The sequence below is a fragment of the Pongo pygmaeus genome, chromosome 6 (genome assembly GCF_028885625.2).
Source record: "Pongo pygmaeus isolate AG05252 chromosome 6, NHGRI_mPonPyg2-v2.0_pri, whole genome shotgun sequence".
Lineage (NCBI taxonomy): Eukaryota > Metazoa > Chordata > Mammalia > Primates > Hominidae > Pongo > Pongo pygmaeus.
Genome location: NC_072379.2, coordinates 104,736,616 through 104,758,772, shown reverse-complemented (window position 1 = coordinate 104,758,772; position 22,157 = coordinate 104,736,616). Strand labels below are relative to the sequence as shown.

Genomic DNA, 22,157 nt, shown 5'->3' with positions numbered 1-22,157 from the left:
CCAGGTGATGCAGCTACAAGCCAAGGAACACCAAAGATTGCCCGAAAACCATCAGAAGCTAGGGGAGGGGCCTGGGACAGGTTCTCCCTTGCAGCCCTAAGGAGGAACCAACCCTGCTAACACCTTGATCGTGAACTTCCAGCCTCCAGGACTGTGAGACAATGTGTTTCTGTTGTTTAAGCCGCCCAGTGTGGGGTACTTTGCTACAGCAGCCTAAGTAGACTAATCCAACTGGCTATTGAAGTTTCACCTTTCCTGGCTCCATGCTTTCCAGGTAAAGGCCTGCAGTGCTTCTGGAACTGTGATGCTCAAAACGCAAGGAGAATCCAGGGAGTTGGAGCAGGAAGTATCCCAGAGATCATCAATCTTAACTTATTTTATAGATATGAAAATTGAAGTTCAGGAGGAGCAAGTGACTTGCCCAAGTTTTCACCATGCATAGCCATGACTCAAACCCAGGTTGTCAGACCTCCAGCCCACAGCTCTTTCTACCAGGGCCCGATCTTACCCAAACTGCACACACAGCCCTTCCTGTAGTTACTTACCTGTTGGTTGCATGCCTCTTAAGTGTGAAACTTTGGGCTGGAGTTACTTGGAACCTGCTGGCATGGCAACTGGTGGGGGCAGGAGCAGGTCCTTTCTAGGGAATCTAGGGCTGCATCAGGGAGGCAACAGCTTAGAAGACTAGATACTCCTGCTGTCTGCAGACACATCATATTTCTGGTCCTTTCCTCACCTTCCTCCTCTGTTACCCTGCCCTCATGGTCAATCTAAATCACAGAACTAGGAGGGCTAGAGAGGAAAATGCTCCATGTTAGCTCAAATGCTAAGAAGGAGCCAGTGACTGCAACATATATTTGCAGAATTTCTTATGGAATTAAGCTCAGAATAAACTTTCTGATCCCCAGGTAAATCATCAAAGAATGAGGCTTTATTTGTTCTGCTCCTCTGCATCTATATGAAAAGACAGTCCTGGGCTACTTTCTCCAATCATACAGATCGGGCCTAAGCTTGTAAGTGGCTCCCAAGTCAGAAGGTATTTGGATTTGTCTCCTCTCCAAAAGTCCTCAAGCAGACCGTTGATTTTTGTCCCACCCAGTAAACATGCCAAGTGCAAGATAACTACACATTTAAAGGAGCAGCAATTAAGTGAAATCTTGGGGAGGAAGGCATGGTTTTTCTACCATGGGAAGGAGAGCAGGGACTCCTTCCTCCTAATCTTCCTCTTACTGTCTTCCTGGGAACTGGACTTCTCTTGATTTTGTCTCTCAGCAGGAAGAATGAGGCAGGGCCACATTTAAAGTGGTCATAGCCCCCAGGAGCTGACAGGCAAGGAAGGATCTTGGATCCACCTGTACAAAAGGGCCCAGAGGAAATCCTTTGTTCTGATGTTGAGACACAGCCGTGTGGAAGGAAACCAGGCACAGCCTGTGCACTGATAGACTGGGGAGGTGAAACACTTCAACTGTCCCTTTGTTCTCTAGTGCTGTTGCTCTATCTTCCTTTCTATACCTTCCCCCATCCTACCCCAACAAGAACCAGATAGCGCCTTCCTGAACTGATCAGTTTCTCACCTTGCCTTTTTTTAAAAACCGCCATTGGTACAAACAGATGTGATAGTGAAGGTGAGTGTGATTTTCCTTCAAGATCAGGATCAGAGACATCTCTGCTTGTAGCCTGACCTACCTGCCCATTACTTTACTATGTTTTTGGTTTGGTGTGAAGCAGGGTCTGCTCAATCCAACTCTTCTGTTCTCTAACCTTCCCACATTTTACTAGTAGCTGCCCATTCCTCCCCACCCACAAAGTTACTGAGGGAGAAGCCACGTTTGGGCAGGGTGACCTGACCCCACACACCACCACATCTCCTTAGCCCATTGGGCCAAGCCCATGTCCTACTCCTGGGGAGCTTGGAATTCATGCAGGAGAGACAGCTCAGAAGCTGTTGACAGTGGCTGTTTTTTGCCAAGTGGATTAGTAAGCAGAGAAAGCTGCTCTGCAGCCAGATGGACGGATGGATGGACTTGCATAGAAGCAGGAAAAAGAGAGTGAGGGAAGACTTAACTGTCCACGGTGCTTTCATTCCTAGTTCCAGAACATCCCTAAGACCCAGCTGCCTCTTGACCTTGGCTTCATTGATAATCCCTTAGCTTGAGCTAGTTTATGTGGACTTCTGTTGCTTACCTGAAACCAAAAGAACCCCCATTTATCAGAAATCACCTCTGAAACCATTAGCTGGAGAATGGCCAGAGCTGGAGCACTGTAAGATCTCCCCCCGAAAAACACTCCTGTGAGGCCTGGAAAATCCTCTTACTGTATCATTTGAGCCACATTTTACCATCTCACCCACAAGGGTGAAATGCAAATTTGGAGAATGACTCTATGACATCCAGACACCTTCTCACTCCCCATTTAACTTTGAGCTGGCACGTTAACCACAACTGCCAGTTCACATTCATTTTAGCTGCCATGTTTTAGGAAGGACAGTAATGGTTCACAGTCCTTTATCTGAATTATCAAAGCCCAGTGTTTTGGAATTCAAAAATTTTCAGATTTTAAGAAGTATGGCCCATTATAAATTACATTATAAATTATATAACTCCCCTGGAAGGGTCTATGGCTGTCTCCTAATCAAACAAAATGCACTAATATTTAAAAAGTGGAATAAATAGTGATTATAAGTAGTTTCATGTCAAGTTTTCCTTCCAAATAGTTTCAGATTAACTCAGGACAGGTGTTGCCTCAAGTGAGTTACTAAAAATCTTAGTTTCAAAGCTTTCAATATTGCACTCATGAACGATTATGGTTCCCCATTTCACAGATAAGTAAACTGATGACCAAGAAGGCTAGGTACCTTACTTGGGCAGTCTGGCTTTAAAGGCCACAGCCTTAACTACCATCCCATCCTGCCACTCCATTGTTACACTGCCTCGTCAAACTTAACCCTAACCAAGAGTGGCAGGCTGATGCCAGATCTGTTAAACCCTATGGAGAAAAATCAGAACGGGAGCTGCTGAACAGAATAGACAAAGCCAAAAAGGAGATGTGGTCATCTTCTTCAGATAGCCATCTTTTTCTCAAATTCTTTCCCTATGGCCATTTTTAACCAGGGGACACTGGGCTACCAAGGACACTAAGAACAATCTTGCAAGGAGAAAGAAGTGTTGAGGTTCCGAGCGAGAGGTATGCAAAGGATGAGTAGAGGTTAATCCTAATCTTTGCCAAGTAAAGCAAAGGAAAGCTATGAGTGTCAACAGCCTCAGGTCTTTATCTTTTAGTTTGTTCATTCATCACTCATTGGGTGCCTACTTTGTGTACAATGCAATCAGTGCTGGAAAATGCCAGAGAACAAACTGTCCCTGGCTAGCAAAGCCCTCTACAAGCCTGCTCCCAGCTGCCTTTCTGATCTCTTCTCTCCCCTTATAAACTTCTCCCTCTCCCACTAAATCCAGCCACACCAGCCCTTCCATGCCACAAACCCTCCAAGATCTTCCCGGCATTGGGACCTTTGCCCTTGCAGTTTCCCGTGCAGGCATTTTCTGCTTCCCGCCCTTCCAATGGCTGGCTGACTTCCCTAACCATCCAATGGGAGGAGCCACCCAGTTGCTCATTTCCCCATTGCCTTAATTTTCATCTTTGCTCTTACTGGTATCTAACGTTTTTTCTGTTTTTCATTTGTTTACCTTCTCTCCCTATTGAATACAGCTTTCTGGAATCGGGAAGCTGATCTGTTTTGCAGTCTGCTGAATCTGCAATGTTTCAAATAGTGCCTAGTGCATAGTAAGTAGTCTATAAATATTTATTGAATAACAAGCAAGAAATTGGGCTTATATTTTGGAGTTTATGTTAGCTTTGTTGTATTGTTTGTTTGCTTTTGAAAGCCTCAAGTTTTAGACTAGAGAAAACATACCACAGGTATGTGGCTGAGATGGCTACCTGTCCAGCAACATCCATATTCTCTGCCTTTAATAACAGCACTCCTGTGTTTTAGCTGAGAATTTCTCCGGCCAGTTCAAGTGTACTTCTCTTGGCATCTTTACAGCATGGATTTGGCCATGCTGGGTGAGAATGAGCTGTGTCATTTCTGAGTCATGTCCTTAAAAGAAATTCACATCCTCCCCTCCCCTGGCCTTTATCCGCCTTCCCGCTACCTAGATGATATCAGGATCCAAAGCAACCCCATTGGAGCCAAAGATGGAAATCCTGTGTTGAGAATGACAGAGCCGCCTTGTCAGCTGTGAACAGTTTACTTCTGGGTTACTACATGGAGAAAAATAAACTCCCATCTTGTTTAAGCCATTATATGTGGGGCTTTCTTAGTTACAACAGCTAGGCCAGTACCCTATGCCTAATAGAAGTTTTTAAGTCTTTTTCAGCAACTTAGAGTGTTTTTGCTCTATCTGGTCTGCGTCTGCCAGAAACTACTACACAAATATTACCTTTATTTTTTGTTTTATTTTATCCTTACCATTTGTCAAGTTAGTTCCTGTGTCCCACAACACACTGCATTTGTGTGTTGCAGAAAGAGAAGGAAAACACATTTAATGAATGTCTACTAGGTACCAGGGACTATGTTAAATGCCTTGCCTGTAATACTTTGATTCTCCTAATAGACATATGAGTCTGATGTCATTTTCTTTTTTTTCCTCCATTTTTTTTATTATTATTATACTTTAAGTTCTAGGGTACATGACCACAACATGGAGGTTTGTTACATATGTATACATGTGCCATGTTGGTGTGCTGCACGCATTAACTTGTCATTTACATTAGGTCTATCTCCTAATGCTATCCCTCCGCCCTCCCCCAACCCCATGACAGGCCCCGGTGTGTGATGTTCCCCTTCCCGTGTCCATGTGTTCTCATTGTTCAATTCTCACCTACGAGTGAGAACATGTTGTGTTTGGTATTTTGTCCCTGTGGTAGTTTGCTGAGAATGATGGTTTCCAGCTTTATCCATGTCCCTACAAAGGACATGAACTCATCCATTTTTATGGCTGTACAGTATTCCATGGTATATATGTGCCACATCTTTTTAATCCAGTCTATCATTGATAGACATTTGGGTTGGTTCCAAGTCTTTGCTATTGTGAATAGTGCCAAAATAAACACACATGTGCATGTGTCTTTATAGCAGCATGATTTATAATCCTTTGGGTATATACCCAGTAATGGGATGGTTGGGTCAAATGGTATTTCTAGTTCTAGATCCTTGAGGAATCGCCACACTGTCTTCCACAATGGTTGAACTAGTTTACAGTCCCACCAACAGTGTAAAAGTGTTCCTATTTCTCCACATCCTCTCCAGCACCTGTTGTTTCCTGACTTTTTAATGATCGCCATTCTAACTGGTGTGAGATGGTATCTCATTGTGGTTTTGATTTGCATTTCTCTGATGGCCAGTGATGATGAACATTTTTTCATGTGTCTATTGGCTGCATAAATGTCTTCTTTTGAGAAGCGTCTGTTCATATCCTTCGCCCACTTGTTGATGGGGTTGTTTTTTTCTTGTAAATCTGTTTGGGTTCTTTGAAGATTCTGCATATTAGCCCTTTGTCAGATGAGTAGATTGCAAAATTTTTCTCCCATTCTGTAGGTTGCCTGTTCACTCTGCTGGTAGTTTCTTTTGCTGTGCAGAAGCTGTTTAGTTTAATTAGATCACATTTGTCAATTTTGGCTTTTGTTGCCATTGCTTTTGGTGTTTTAGACATGAAGTCCTTGCCCATGCCTATGTCCTGAATGGTATTGCCTAGGTTTTCTTCTAGGTTTTTCGTGGTTTTAGGTCTAACGTTTAAGTCTTTAATCCATCTTGAATTAATTTTTGTATAAGGTATAAGGAAGGGATCCAGTTTCAGCTTTCTACATATGGCTAGCCAGTTTTCCCAGCACCATTTATTAAATAGGGAATCCTTTCCCCGTTGCTTGTTTTTGTCAGGTTTGTCAAAGATCAGATGGTTGTAGATGTGTGGTATTATTTCTGAGGGCTCTGTTCTGTTCCATTGGTCCATATCTCTGTTTTGGTTACTGTAGCCTTGCAGTATAGTTTGAAGTCAGGTAGTATGATGCCTCTAGCTTTGTTCTTTTGGCTTAGGATTGTCTTGGCAATGCGGGCTCTTTTTTGGTTCCATATGAACTTTAAAGTAGTTTTCTCCAATTCTGTGAAGAAAGTCATTGGTAGCTTGATGGGGATGGCATTGAATCTATAAATTATCTTGGGCAATATGGCCATTCTCATGATATTGATTCTTCCTATCCATCAGCATGGAATGTTCTTCCATTTGTTTGTGTCCTCTTTTATTTCCTTGAGCAGTGGTTTGTAGTTCTCCTTGAAGAGGTCCTTCACATCCCTTATAAGTTGGATTCCTAGGTATTTTATTCCTTTGAAGAAATTGTGAATGGGAGTTCACTCATGATTTGGCTCTCTGTTTGTCTGTTATTGGTGTATAAGAATGCTTGTGATTTTTGCACATTGATTTTGTATCCTGAGACTTTGTTGAATGAAGTTGCTTATCAGTTTAAGGAGATTTTGGGCTGAGACAATGGGGTTTTCTAAATATACAATCATGTCATCTGCAAACAGGGACAATTTGACTTCTTCTTTTCCTAATTGAATACCCTTTATTTCTTTCTCCTGTCTGATTGCCCTGGCCAGAACTTCCACCACTATGTTGAATAGGAGTGGTGAGAGAGGGCATCCCTGTCTTGTGCCAGTTTTCAAAGAATGTTTTTGCCCATTCAGTATGATATTGCCTGTGGGTTTGTCATAAATAGCTCTCATTTTGAGATACATCCCATCAACACCTAATTTATTGAGAGTTTTTAACATGAAGGGCTGTTGAATTTTGTCAAAGGCCTTTCCTGCATCTATTGAGATAATCATGTGGTTTTTGTCTTTGGTTCTGTTTATATGCTGGATTATGTTTACTGATTTGCATATATTGAACCAGCCTTGCATCCCAGGGATGAGGCCCACTTGATCATGGTGGATAAGCTTTTTGATGTGCTGCTAGATTCTGTTTGCCAGTATTTTATTGAGGATTTTTGCATCGATGTTCATCAGGGATATTGGTCTAAAATTCTCTTTTTTTTGTTGTGTCTCTGCCAGGCCTTGGTATGAGGATGATGCTGGCCTCATAAAATGAGTTAGGGAGGATTCCCTCTTTTTCTATTGATTGGAATAGTTTCAGAAGGAATGGTACCAGCTCCTCTTTGCACCTCTGGTAGAATTCAGCTGTGAATCCGTCTGGTCCTGGACTTTTTTTGGTGAGTAGGCTATTAATTATTGCCTCAATTTCAGAGCCTGTTATTGGTCTATTCACAGATTCGACTTCTTCCTGGTTTAGTCTTGGGAGGGCATATGTGTCCAGGAATTTATCCATTTCTTCCAGATTTTCTAGTTTATTTGCATAGAGGTGTTTATAGTATTCTCCGATGGTAGTCTGTATTTCTGTGGGATCGGTGGTAATATCCCCTTTATCATTTTTTATTGTGTCTATTTGATTCTTCTCTCTTTTCTTCTTTATTAGTCTTCCTAATGGTCTATCAATTTTGTTGATCTTTTCAAAAAGCCAGCTCCTGGATTCATTGATTTTTTGAAGGGTTTTTTTGTGTCTCTATCTCCTTCAGTCCTGCTCTGATCTTAGTTATTTCTTGCCTTCCGCTAGCTTTTGAATGTGTTTGCTCTTGCTTCTCTAGTTCTGTCAATTGTGATGCTAGGGTGTGAATTTTATATCTTTCCTGCTTTCTCCTGTGGGCATTTAGTGCTATAAATTTCCCTCTACACACTGCTTTAAATGTGACCCAGAGATTGTGGTATGTTGTGTCTTTGTTCTCATTGGTTTCAAAGAACATCTTTATTTCCGTCTTCATTTTGTTTTGTACCCACTAGTCATTCAGGAGCAGGTTGTTCAGCTGCCATGTAGCTGAGCGGTTTTGAGTGAGTTTCTTAATCCTGAGTTCTAGTTTGATTGCACTGTGGTCTGAGAGACAGTTTGTTATAATTTCTGTTCTTTTACATTTGCTGAGGAGTGCTTTACTTCCAACTATGTGGTCAATTTTGGAATAAGTGTGATGTGGTGTTGAGAAGAATGTATATTCTGTTGATTTGGGGTGGAGAGTTCTATAGATGTCTGTTAGGTCCGCTTGGTGCAGAGCTGAGTTCAACTTCTGGATATCCTTGTTAACTTTCTGTCTCATTGATCTGTCTAATGTTGACAGTGGGGTGTTAAAGTCTCCCATTATTATTGTGTGGGAGTCCAAATCTCTTTGTAGGTCTCTAAGGACTTGCTTTATGAATCTGGGTGCTCCTGTATTGGGTGCATATATATATTTAGGATAGTTAGCTCTTCTTGTTGAATTGATCCTCTTACCATTATGTAATGGCCTTGTTTGTCTCTTTTTATCTTTGTTGGTTTAAAGTCTGTTTTATCAGAGACTAGGATTGCAACCCCTGCCTTTTTTTGTTTTCCATTTGCTTGGTAGATCTTCCTCCGTCCCTTTATTTTGAGCCTATGTGTGTCTCTGCACATCAGATGGGTCTCCTGAATACAGCACACTGATGGGTCTTGACTCTTTATCCAATTTGCCAGTCTGTGTCTTTTAATTGGAGCATTTAGCTCATTTACATTTAAGGTTAATATTGTTATGTGTGAATTTGATCCTGTCATTATGATGTTAGCTGGTTATTTTGCTCGTTAGTTGATGCAGTTTCTTCCTAGCATCAATGTTCTTTACAATTTGGCATGATTTTGCAGTGGCTGGTACCAGTTTTTCCTTTCCATGTTTAGTGCTTGCTTCAGGAGCTCTTGTAGGGCAGGCCTGGTGGTGACAAAATCTCTCAGCATTTGTTTGTCTGTAAAGTATTTTATTTATCCTTCACTTATGAAGCTTAGTTTGGCTGGATATGAAATTCTGGGTTGAAAATTCTTTTCTTTAAGAATGTTGAATATTGGCTCCCACTCTCTTCTGGCTTGTAGAGTTTCTGCCGAGAGATCCGCTGTTAATCTGATGGGCTTCCCTTTGTGGGTAACCTGACCTTTCTCTCTGGCTGTCCTTAACATTTTTTCCTCCATTTCAACTTTGATGAATCTGACAATTATGTGTCTTGGAGTTGCTCTTCTCGAGGAGTATCTTTGTGGCATTCTCTGTATTTCCTGAATTTGAATGTTGGCCTGCATTGCTAGGTTGGGGAAGTTCTCCTGGATAATATCCTGCAGAGTGTTTTCCAACTTGGTTCCATTCTCCCCGTCATTTTCAGGTACACCAATCAGATGTAGATTTGGTCTTTTCACATAGTCCCATATTTCTTGGAGGCTTTGCTCATTTCTTTTTACTTTTTTTTCTCTAAACTTCTCTTCTCACTTCATTTCATTCATTTGATCTTCAATCACTGATACTCTTTATTCCAGTTGATCGATTCGGCTATTGAAGCTTGTGCATGCGTCACGTAGTTCTCGTGCCATAGTTTTCAGCTCCATCAGGACATTTAAAGACTTCTCTACACGGGTTATTCTACTTAGCCATTCGTCTAATCTTTTTTCAGGGTTTTCAGCTTCTTTGCAATGGGTTCGAACTTCCTCCTTTAGCTCAGAGAAGTTTGATTGTCTGAAGCCTTCTCTCAACTTGTCAAAGTCATTCTCCATCCAGCTTTGTTCCATTGCTGGCAAGGAGCTGTGTTCCTTTGGAGGGGGGAGAGGCGCTTTGATTTTTAAAATTTTCAGCTTTTCTGCTCTGTTTTTTCCCCATCTTTGTGGTTTTATCTACCTTTGGTCTTTGATGATGGTGACGTACAGATGGGGTTTTGGTGTGGATGTCCTTTCTGTTTGTTAGTTTTCCTTCTAACAGTCAGGACCCTCAGCTGCAGCTCTGTTGGAGTTTGCTGGAGGTCCACTCCAGACCCTGTTTGCCTGGGTATCAGCAGCGGAGGCTGCAGAACAGCGGATATTGCTGAACAGCAAATGTTGCTGCCTGATCCTTCCTCTGGAAGCTTCGTCTCAGAGGGATACCCGGCCATGTAAGGTGTCAGTCTGCCCCTATTGGGGGGATGCCTCCCAGTTAGGTTACTCAGGGGTCAGGGACCCACTTGAGGAGTCAGTCCGTCAGTTCTCAGATCTCAAACTCCATGCTGGGAGAACCACTACTCTCTTCAAAGCTGTCAGACAAGGACATTTAAGTCTGCAGAGCTTTCTGCTGCCTTTTGTTTGGCTACGCTTTGCCCCCAGAGTTGGAGTCTACAGAGGCAGGCAGGCCTCCTTGAGCTGTGGTGGGCTCCACCCAGTTCGAGCTTCCCAGCTGCTTTGTTTACCTACTCAAGCCTCAGCAATGGCAGGTGCCCCTCCCCCAGCCTTGCTGCCACCTTGCAGTTCAATCTCAGACTGCTGTGCTAGCAATGAGCCAGGCTCCGTGGGCGTGGGACCCTCCAAGCCAGGCGCAGGATATAATCTCCTGGTGTACTGTTTTCTAAGACCATTGGAAAAGCGCAGTATTAGGGTGGAAGTGACCCATTTTCCAGGTGCCATCTGTCCCAGCTTCCCTTGGCTAGGAAAGGGAATTCCCTGACCCCCTTGCACTTCCCAGGTGAGGCAATGCCTCACCCTGCTTCAGCTCACGCTTGGTGCACTGCACCCACTGTCCTGCACCCACTATCCAACAAGCCCCAGTGAGATGAACCTGGTACCTCAGTTGGAAACGCAGAAATCACCCGTCTTCTGCGTCGCTCATGCTGGGAGCTGCAGACTGGAGCTGTTCCTATTCGGCCATCTTGGACTAAATCGATGTCATTTTCATTTTATACACATGGAAACAGGCTCAGAGAGGTTAGGTGTCTTGTCCAAGGTCACACAGCTATTAAGTGTCAGAGTTGGACTTTGAACCCAGAGGACATCGAGCCTGCTCATTCTAATACTCTGAACTTATATCATGGTATATGCAATGACTGAGGGCTTGCATAGGGGTTTCAAGATTTGCTTTTCTTTTGGCTATAATTGACATCATTAATATAATTGTGTGACTTTCACTTCATAGCTTGCTCTCTTTATGATGTCTTTATGTAGCCTTTTATCTCTCAGGGTCATGTTTATTTGTTTATAAAAATTGTGGTAAAATATAACAAATTTTACCATTTTAGCCATTTTTAACTGTACAGTTCAGTGACATTAAGTACATTCACATTGTTTTTCAGCCCTCATCACTATCCATCTCCAGAATTTTTTTTAACCAGTTCCTGAAAACAATATGAAACACTTCATGAATTTTCGTGTCCTCTTTGCACAGGGGCCATGCTAATCTCTCAGTCTCATTCCAATTTTGGTATATGTGCTGCAAAGCAAGGGGGCCTTGTGTTTAAGTCACTGGTTTTCTAACTCCTGGCTCCCCTCCCCGTTCTCTAGCTTTCCTTCTGTGATCTGCTGCCTTCAGCTCAGTAATGAATTGGAGTGTCCCAGTCATACCTGTGCCTGCTCAGGATCGTGAGGGAGAGGAAGGAGAAAAAGGCATGATTTTTTATCAGGTGGCCTGGCTTGGATATTATCTCTGCTTTCTGCCCCCACCAACAACCCAGGAATCAGAGCAAGGAGACAGGAGAAGGTTCACAAACTCCCTAATTGAAATCTGAATCATTTCGGAGTTTCTTAGCCCTTCAAAGGGAGAGTTAGGAACTGTGATTTGCTCCACACTGGAGCCATCAAGATGAGACTTGGGCTGGGCATGGTGGCTCACACCCGTAATCTCAGCACTTTAGGAGGCAAAGGTGGGAGGATCACTTGAGGTCAGGAGTTTGAGACAAGCCTGGCCAACATAGTGAAACCCCAACTCTACTAAAAAAGTACAAAAATTAGCTAAGCGTGGTGGTGCGCCCCTGTAGTCCCAGCTACTTGAGAGGCTGAGGCAGAGAATCGCTTGAACCCAGGAGGCAGAGGCTACAGTGAGCCTAGATCACGCCACTGCACTCCAGCCTGGGCAACAGAGACTCAGTCTCAGAAAAACAAAGCAAAACAAAAGATGAGACTTAGAGAGCTCCCACGTGCCAGGGCCAGGAGGAGAGATGGGAGTCACCAAGTCTTGCCTCGTCCCCTAGGTTCACAGGGGAGGCCACCAAGGGTCCAGTCAGGGTTGTAGCTTGAGCCCTGGTAGGAGCTAGAGAACCAGGTAGGATTCCTGACTCTCATCCAGGTCCCTCTACCTTAACATCTACTGACAAATCTCACCCTGCCCAATATCGTCGTATTTCCTCTTACATATACTTAAAAGCCTTTCTCTCCCTAACTAATACCTCAAGCACTGTCAGCACTTCCCAACAGAGTCCCTTGATCCCATGGGTCCTTCAGATCCAGTGCTAGGGGATAAATAAAAACCTTTAAAAAAGTAGGCAGCTGTTGCGGTTGCTCTGCTTTGCCACCCAGCTCCCCAGCAGGACAGCAGGTCCTGTCCCCCAAGCTGCTGAGAATGTTGGCTAACAACCCTCAACTGCTGGCCCGCTCTGGAATTGCCCTCACCTGCAGACAGCCACCCCTCCTGGGGTTATGCCCCCTTCCCAGGATAGCCTGATCTCATGACAGGAAGGGCCATCCTAGCTCCAAGCTCTCTATGGAGCTGCAGAGGCCAGTCGTGAATGCACTGTGGCCCAGCTCCTCCCTCTGAACAATTTGGCTTACTTTCCTTCCCCCACAGGTGCTAACCCTAGTAGCTCCCCTAATAAATCTCTGGAGCATTAATCTCTCCATCAGAAACTGCTCTTTAGGAAGCCAACCTACAACAGCTCCAAAATAAAAAAGAACCATTAAGAGGCTCTAGAACCATCAAGAGGCACATAGGTTCCTATGTGTGTTATCCTTTTGGTCTCTTGTGACAATGTCCCAAACCTCTACCAATAAATTATTTTCTCTGCTCTCCAAAAACAGCTTTGTCCCCACAAATACTGTTCATGGGAAGAGACTGCGAGGTTAGTCTATTCCTGCCATTTGATCATTTTGTTTATTGCACTGATCCAACACGTGAGCAAGCATTCAAGCCTTTCATTTATACTGGATGCAACTTCAAAATTCTAAGAGCTGGTTTAGAGAACTTTAAGCTCCTGCAATGCGGGTTCTCATCACCATACATCCCCAAGCCTGAACCTGCTACTCACCCCTCTCCCTCACCCACTGCAGGGCACCTATGAGAGGGTGCCGGGAACAAGGGCCTCTGCATTTGCTCAGGACTCCCTCCTGGCAGTGGAAGCTGGAGGCTGGGCCGAGTTGGACCAGAAGAATGGAAATGATGTAGAGACCCAGGCCCTGTCTTAAAGAAACTAAAAATCTTGTAGACAGGAGCACCCAACATGGAAAACTATGCATGCTATCCCTGAAAAGGGGAGTTCTTTTAAAAAAATGAGTTTGCAAACATGAGGGGAACGATTAGTGGAAGGTGAGGGCATTAAAAAGGACTTTCTCTCTTTTCCTTTTTAAATTGTGTGGTCCTTTATACAATTACAAAAGCAATACATATTCTTGGTAGAAAAATGAGAAAATCATAAACAGTGGACCCTTGAACAACATGGGTTTCAACTGCATGGCTCCACTTTTAGACCCAACTTTTTTTCAATAAATATATCAGAAAAATGTTGGAGGTTTGTGACAATTTGAAAAAACTTGCAGATGAACTGCATCCACAAGTAGGGTTTATAAACAGAACTGCCCTTATCTATAAAGCTGCTAACCCTGAAGCTTGGTGGGAAAAGAGAAACACCAGCTGCCAGCCTTTTGGAGGTACAACAAGGCAGCCTGGACAAGAACCCTTTTTCTGGACTGATTTCATCAATGCTTTGTCCCTGAAGTCAGGAAGTACCCTACCTGTAAGGGACTGCCTTTTAAAGTTCTTTTGATATTGGACAATGCCGCTGACCACCCAGAACTCCATGAGTTCAACATCAAGGGCATTGAAGTAGTCCATTTGTGACTAAACACAACATCTCTAATTCAGCCTCTAGACCCAGAATCATAAGGATCCTTAAAGCTCATTACGCACAGTACCCTATGGAAAAGATTTGTCAATGCTATGGAAGAAAACCCCAGTAGAGAGAACATCACAAAGTCTACAAGGGTTACACCGTTGAAGATACCACTGTTGTCATAGAAAAAGCCATCAAGCCTGAAACAATAAATTCCTGGAACAATAAATTCCTGCTGGAAAAGAAACTGTGTCCAGATGTTGTGCATGACTTCACAAGATTGACAAGAGCACCAATCAAGGAAATCATGAAAGAGATTGTGGATATGGCCAAAGAAAAAAAAAATAGATGGAGGGTGAAGCGTTTCAAGATATGGATCTTGGAGAAATTTAAGAGCTAACAGACACCACGCCACAGGAATTAACAGAAGACAACATGATGGAGATGAGTGTTTCTGAACCAGTACCAGACAATGAGGAAGACAGTGTGGAAGAAGCAGTGCCAGGAAACAAATTGGCATTAGGCAATACAGCAGAAGCGTTCCAATTATTCAAAACTGCTTTTAACTTCTTTTATAAGATGGACTCTTCTATGATAGGGGCACTGAAACTGAAGCAAACAGTGGAAGAAGGATCGGTACTATACGAAACATTTTTAGAGAAATGAGAAAGCAAAAAAGTCAGACAGAAATTATCATGTATTTCCATAAAATTACACCAAGTGTGCTTGCCTCTCCTGCCTCCCCTCCCACCTTCTCCACCTCTTATGCCTCTACTGACCCTGAGAAAGCAAGACCAACCCCTTCCTCCTCAACCTACTCAACCTACTCAATGAGAAGACGACAAGGATCAAGACCTTATGATCCACTTCCCCTTAATGAATAGTGTGAATCTATTTCCTCTTCCTTATGATTTCTTAATATTTTCTTTTCTTTAGCTTACTTTATCGTAAGAATACAGTATGTAATACATATAACACACAAAATATGTGTTAACTGTTTATGTAAGTCTTCCAGTTAATAGTAGGTTATTAGTAGCTACATTTTTGCAGAGTCAAAAGTTATACACAGATTTTTGGCTGTGCAGGGGATCAGCAACCCTAGCCCCTGCATTGTTCAAGGGCCAACTGCATGTGTGATACACACACACACAAATATATTCAAATCATTCCAATTGTACTACCCAGAGACAGCATCTGTAACTACTCTTCTATAAATTATTCTACTTAATTTGACTTGGATTTGAAGGGGAAAAAATGAAAGTGAAGAAATTGCTGAATTTTATAAATATATTTCTTCAAAATAAGAGCTCTTCGTTATTAAGAAACTCTTCAAATCGATTACAAAAATATGAGGCTTTGAGACTGTATTTTTTGGTTTATGCTTCTTAATATCCATAAGTTTAAGTTTCCAATACTAATCCTTAGATGATTGTGTAATCAAAATCAGAAGCCACAATATATGTTTTAAAGAGTTCTTTTTTTTTCTTTTTATTTGAGAGAAAAAGAGAATGAAAATGAGAACAAAACTTTACACCTAAGTTTACTCTCAGGTTAATTCTTCAAAATAAATAATTAGGGAAAAGCTGATATATAAAGAAAAATATGCTATAAAAATGGCAAACCACTTTCACAACCAAAAAAAAACACCTTTGTCTTCTGCAGTTTTGAACAGATACTGGGCTTACAATAGTGTTTGATGAATAACAGAACACATGAAAGAAAAATGGCTATTATCAATCTATATGAAAAATATAAATGGCAGCATAAGATTACAAAACAGGAAAATGAGAGAAAATGTATCTTCAACATATGTAATATCCTTAACTCACGAAGAGCTGTTATAAATTAGTAATACTTAAAATGGCAATATTTATAAAATCCCATAGACAAAGACTATGAAGAGCCCTGGCCTGTTCAGATGTAGAAGAGAATCTGAAAATGGCCAACAAGCTATGTATTGATGCTTAATCTCATTAGATCCCAGGAAAAGGCAAATTTAAAATAAGGAGAAATCATTTATGCCCATGATATTAGCCAAAATTGAGATGATTTTTAATTTCCTGGTAAGGTTGGTAAGGGTTGAGGAAGATAGCTACACTTGTTCACTAATAATAAGACTCTAAATTGTTGCAAACTTTTTTGATAATAATCTGGCACCATATATTAAAGTGTATAGCACACATTCTGTTGGACCTAGAAGTGCTACTTCAGGGCATCCACAGAGAAGAAATAAAACTACAAGTATATTAAGACACATTTCACAATAATATCAGTAACAAACATTTACTGAGCACACACTATGTGCCCAGTGCTGTGCCAAATGCCTTACGAAGGATATCTGAATTATCATAACAGCTTTATGAGGCAGTTGCCATTATCTCACAGATGAATACTAAAATTCAGCAAAGTTAAATATGTTGCCCAAGGTTTTAAAAAATACTCTAGTAAATGTTAGAGTTGAAACTTGAAACTGCCCAATGTGATGGCAGCCACTGTAACATGCTGCCAAATTAGAGACAAATAACCAAAAAAGAAAACTTAGCCAAACGTCCTTGGAAGAGGAGTGGTGACAATGACCTCAACCTCTAGAAACAAAATGCCTGGTCTCACTTTGGTTTCAGAATTAAAATCCACTTTGACAAGGGGTAGGAAAGCTGGAACAAATGTTTTCCATAGAAGCAGAGAGAAGAAGTTGTGACGAGGAAGAAAGAGATTAATATGAAAATTTTTGCCAGATGGGTGGTTTGGGAAGAGATTTCTCTCCAAGGCAATCTCGCCTTCTCCCTATGAATGACTCTTAACTAATGGAGGCAGAGTCTCTAACCAGACCATGGGCAAGATGCAGCTTCCACAAGACTTCCCATAAGAAGCAGCTCTGCTACCCTCACCCCAGCTGGGCCTCCCAAGAAAAACGGTTGAGGGCATGAGCAACATTTTTAAATGGCAGAGAGATGATTCTGAGGATTTTCAGGGCACTGGAAACATTGCCTCAGTTTTCCTGGAAAATTCCAGTTATTTGTTTTATCTCCTTGGTATTTGGAGAGTATGTCATAAATACTATGTCCTCACCAAGCCCATAGCTGACTCTGCCCTGAAACCTTAACCCCTGGTGGAAAGGAGAGAGACTTCATGTCTGTGGCAGGGCCATTTGCCACCATGTTCTGGGTTACAGGGCTGACTACAGCCATTCCTCCTAGAGTTTATGTCTGGAATGTGGGTCAATATTCCACAGACAAACCACATGCCAGTGCTGTATCTCTGGGTCCAGAGTACCCAGAAGCATATATTACAATCGGTTATCAACTATGTTTTAAAATAGGATTTAAAACAATAATCACTAAAAACAAGTTGCAAAGACCAATGTAGACAATATATTACAAGCCAAGGGTTATGATCAATCCAATTCTGTGAACCTGAATTCAATAATAATATAAAATAAATAAGTAGCAAGTGGCAGCCTGATAATCTGGTTTAAGAGACTGTGATAATCAGCCCCAGAGATTTTTTTTCTTTTTGTCAACTGTTATTAATAGCTACTTAACCTAACCTTGTTCTTTCTTTAGACTAATAGAAGTAAACTTCTAACTTGTCCAACTCCTGCCTTAGAGTGAAAACGTTTGAAGCATATTTACAGCTCAGTCTCAACAATTTCCAGACAGACTCTCCATAACAAAGTCCTTGTAGAAAGTTCCTATTAAATTCTTCCTTTCCATGTAGGAAAAGTTTGCTTATTACCAGCTTATCCAAGAAGGCATGACGATGCTGACATGCCCAAGGAGCCCTAAGCATAATGAACAATCCCACACCTTCCAAGACTTTGACCACAACAGAGCAAGAGAAGACTGTTTTGTGGCATTGGATACATAAGAAATGCCCAGATCCTGAGAGAACCATTATCTGGGTTCAGATCCCAGCTCTGCTACTTATTCATCATGTGAACTTGGGCATGATACTTCACCCCTCTGTGCCTCAGTTGTACCATCTGTAAAATGGGACCAATTCATTATTCCTCCTTTATAGATTTGTTGTAAGGAGTGAATGAGAAATTACATGTAAAACATATAGCACTATGTCTGCATAGAGGAAGCACTTAATAAATATTATTTTTAGTTGCTGTTGTTCCGTCATGTAAAAAAAACAACCTTTGATGAACTTTCCTTGACGATCACAAGAGTGGCTAATCACTTAGCTCTGGCATTTAACTGACTTGGATTCACAGTTCTGCTGTTTACTAGCTGCGTGACCTTTGACATTTTCTTAACTTTCATAAGCCCTTTCCTTATCTAGAAAAATGGAAGTGACCACAGTGCCATACCTCCTAGGGTTGTCAGGAGAATTAGAGATAATAAACCTTTTAAATTCATAGTCCTACTAACACACAGTAAGTGTTCAATAATTAGCCGCTTTTTTATTTGAATGTGTACTTTTTATTTTAACTTCTGCTTGAATCAGGTAGTTAGATATTAGAACACAACTGATTTCCCTACTAAGATTTGCAGGTTTACTGCCGTTTAATAGTCAGTACTTTTTATGATGCAAATCCTGGTCTAGGAGTTCGTATATAAAGATACCGGACACAACTCTGTTGAGTGCTAGCCAACAGACTTCAGGAAAATATCAGAAGCTCGAGTTTCTTCACTGTGAAATGGGATAAAAATATCCTTCCTCACAGCATAGTAACATTTCCGTGGAGTCACGGATGATAAGCACTTTGTAAATTATAAAGCAATACAAACACGTAAGACTTCATTATTTTCCCTGAAGAAAAAGGAGGACTTCATATAAGAAATATAAGTAGAGAATAACATAGACCTACAAAGTAATTTCTCCATTGACTAGAGTGGATTTTTATTTTGGAATAAGTTTAAGATAAGAATCTTTAAGAATCTCTCAGATTGAGGCTGGATATAGAAGGACAGAATTCCATCACAATCATCAGTTAATTTGTGTACATGCTATGGGAACATGATGTCAAGAGAACAGGGACATAGACTAGGCTTCAGCATATGGACAAATAGGCCAAACTTTACCTCTAAGCACCAGACAAGTCTTCTGGGCCATGGAGTATGCTTTGGCATTTAGTGGGTATTTGCTTCTGGCTAATTTTAGTTCTTTGTCTCAAGGGATTCTCTAATGCAGACAAGTAGCTAAATATCTGAAGATCTTTCTCTCCCCCCCACCCTTTCTCCTCTTTCTCTCTCGATTTTTTCTCCCTCTCACTTTTCCTCTCTGAAAGTAAACCCATAAACATATCAACAGAATGTGGTAGGCAAGTACTCACACTTCTACTAAAGATTGTAGTTAAGTTAAACAAAAAAAATCCTAATTATTTCCATTACTCAAAATTGTTGGTGGATTTTTTTTTTGGTTTTTTTCTCATGGTTTTTTAGAGATCATACATTTTTTCTATTTGAATGTATGAATTGATTTATGGCTGAGAAAATTAAAAGAGATCCAGGATGCAGGCAAATCCATTTGTTGCTTTATCTCCTTTGCCCTCTATGCAAGCAGTAACATTGGTAACCCAAACATCTGGTCACTTCAGCCTATGTGAATCCACTCCCACAATGTCCCATAATTTAGTCCCATACCAAATGCATTTGTTCTGACAAGGAATATTCTCTGAGCAGTCAAATATTTTGATAAAATCCAGGAAAGAGGGTCTGGGTGCAATGGCTCACACCTATAATCTCAGCACTTTGGAGGCCGAGGCAGGAAGATGACTTGAGCCCAGAAGTTCAAGACCAGCCTGAGCAACATAGCAAGACCCCATCTCTACAAAAATTTTAAAAATTAGCCAGGTATAGTGGCACACACCTATAGTCCCGGATACTTGAGAGGCTGAGATGGGAGGATCACTTGAGCCCAGGAGGTTGAGGCTACAATGAGCTATGACAGTGCCACTGTACTCCAGCCTGGGTGACAGAGCGAGACCCTGTCTCAAAAAAAAAAATTTTTTTTTAATCCAGGAAAGAGAAAGAGGAGGAAATTTTCTATCTTACAATGAGCAAATTAATGTGCAAAGTAACTGAATAGAATGCTGCCCACAATTACCTGCCTATCTGCAGTCAGTGTGAGAGCAGATCTCCTGAAGCCTGAATCTATCCCCAATTTTTCTTAAAAGAAAATCTCCATTAAAAAAATAAAATTACAGAAATAAACTGGGAGGGGGTAAACACACATTTATTCACTATGTATGTACTAAGTATCTACTCTAAGCAAAGCAGTGCAGGGCACAGGCAAGTATGTAAGAAATGGTCTACTCTAGGCAAAGGTTTCCCTCCACCGAAGGGGATTAAATGACACAGCGGGCCATGAGTCCTGCCCACCTCTCACCCTATTGCAGAACCATAATCTCAAGTCAAGAATCTACCTCCTTCAAAACCCTCCCACAAGGGTTATAGATTCCTCACCTCTTCATCCCCAGCTCTGCACAACTGGAATCTCATCATTTCATTTCCACCCTTTACTCTCAGCACTCCCCACCCAACATCAAGTTCAAGTAGAGTCCCCCCACAACACACCATGTTACTGCACCTTGCAGTAGCTGGAGCCCTCTTCGCTGCTAGAATGGCCTTTCCTTTCCCCACTTTCCAAGCCCTGCACGGCCTGAGGCCTACCTGGACTTCACCTCCTCCTGTCAATCTATCCCCTTTCCCCTCACTCTGGGCAAACTCATCCCACTTTCCGCTGCAGCCAGCTTTGATCCTATGCCATGGAGATGCTATCTCTGGTCCTTCATGGCTATACAGCATTTTCTGTCATTTTCCCTAGCTCCATTGAGATTCCAGGTAGGCAAGACCATGCATTTATCATCTTATGTCCTCAGAGCCTAGCAGCCTAGCTTCTTGAGATGCTCAAGAAATCTGCTGACTTGAATGAAATAGGATAGTACTATAACACAGCCTGTGCTGAATATGTCTTCAGAGGGACCCCTAAAGAGTTCTAAAAGTCCACTGGAAGGAGAAAGGGAGTCTCTGAAATTACAGATTCCTTCCACCAACCTTAAGAACTTGTAAAGCCAGCAGAGCAGCAGATTCTAAAAATCTCAGAAATGCACAGGGCCGGGCATGGTGGCTCACACCTGTAATCCCAGTACTTTGAGAGGCCAAGGCGGGCAGATTGCCTGAGCTCAGGAGTTCAAGACCAGCCTTGGGAACATGGTAAAATCCCATCTCTACAAAAAAAATAAAAAAATTAGCCAGGCATGGTGGCATGCGCCTGTCATCCCAGCTACTTGGGAGACTGAGTTGGGAGGATCACTTGAGCCTGGTTGCACTGAGCTGTGTTCATACCACCGCATCCCAGCCTGGGTGACAGAGCCAGATCCTGTCTCAAAAACAACAAAAAAAAGTACACAGAGGTGAGAGCACATGTTCCTACAAGTGTCACAGAAACTCAGCTAAATAAACAATGAAGCAATATTAGCATAATCAAAATAAACATTTTTAAGCACAAAGTGTATGAGCCACAGCTTCAAACTTGTAAACTTTGATTTTTAAAGGGACCAATAGAGGTTAAGTAAACAGACACTTAAACAGAAGTATCACTAGGAAGGGCCACACTCTGAAGCAGCAGTCTACTCAGACTTTGGACTCACAGCATGAGGTCACATTCTGAGTCTGACACTTAGCTATGCAACCCTGGACAAGTTCCTTAACCTCTCTGGGCCTCAACTCTCCCATTTGTAAAATAAGAATAGTAGACTCCCATCATAGGGTTGGTTGTTGGAATGATTTAAAGAGATAATGCTGGTGAAAATGCTTAGCGTGGTTTCTAGCACACAGTAAACACTGAATTAAAGTTTATTGCTCACTCTTCCGAGATGATTTGTATCGTTCTGTGGATGACCTAAACTCACAGGCCTCTTTTGATCTGGATATGGCAAATTCTCTATAAGGAATCATTTCATAAAAACATGTGCTTCCTCTCATTCCACTCTATGCAATTCAGTCACTCATTTAGCAAACATTTACTGAATATCTTCCATATGCCAGGCACTGTTCCAGACCCTGGGGTCCAGCAGTGAATAAAACAAAAATCCCTGCCCATATAGAGCTCACCTTCTGTTGGGGAGAGGTAGGAAATAAACATAATAAGTAAGTTATATAGCACATTAGAATACGCTGTGCTATGCAGAAGAAATCAAGAAAGGTAAAGGGAATTCAGAACAGGAAGGGTTGCAGTTTAAATAGGGGAGGTCATAGCAGGCCTCACAGAGAAGGTAACACTT

General features: G+C 41.8%; 1 pseudogene; it reads right to left on the bottom strand.

Annotated features, from left to right (window-relative positions):
• Window positions 1-11,226: 11,226 nt before the first annotated feature.
• On the bottom strand, window positions 11,227-11,327 carry LOC129041762 (U6 spliceosomal RNA; annotated as a pseudogene).
• Window positions 11,328-22,157: the final 10,830 nt, after the last annotated feature.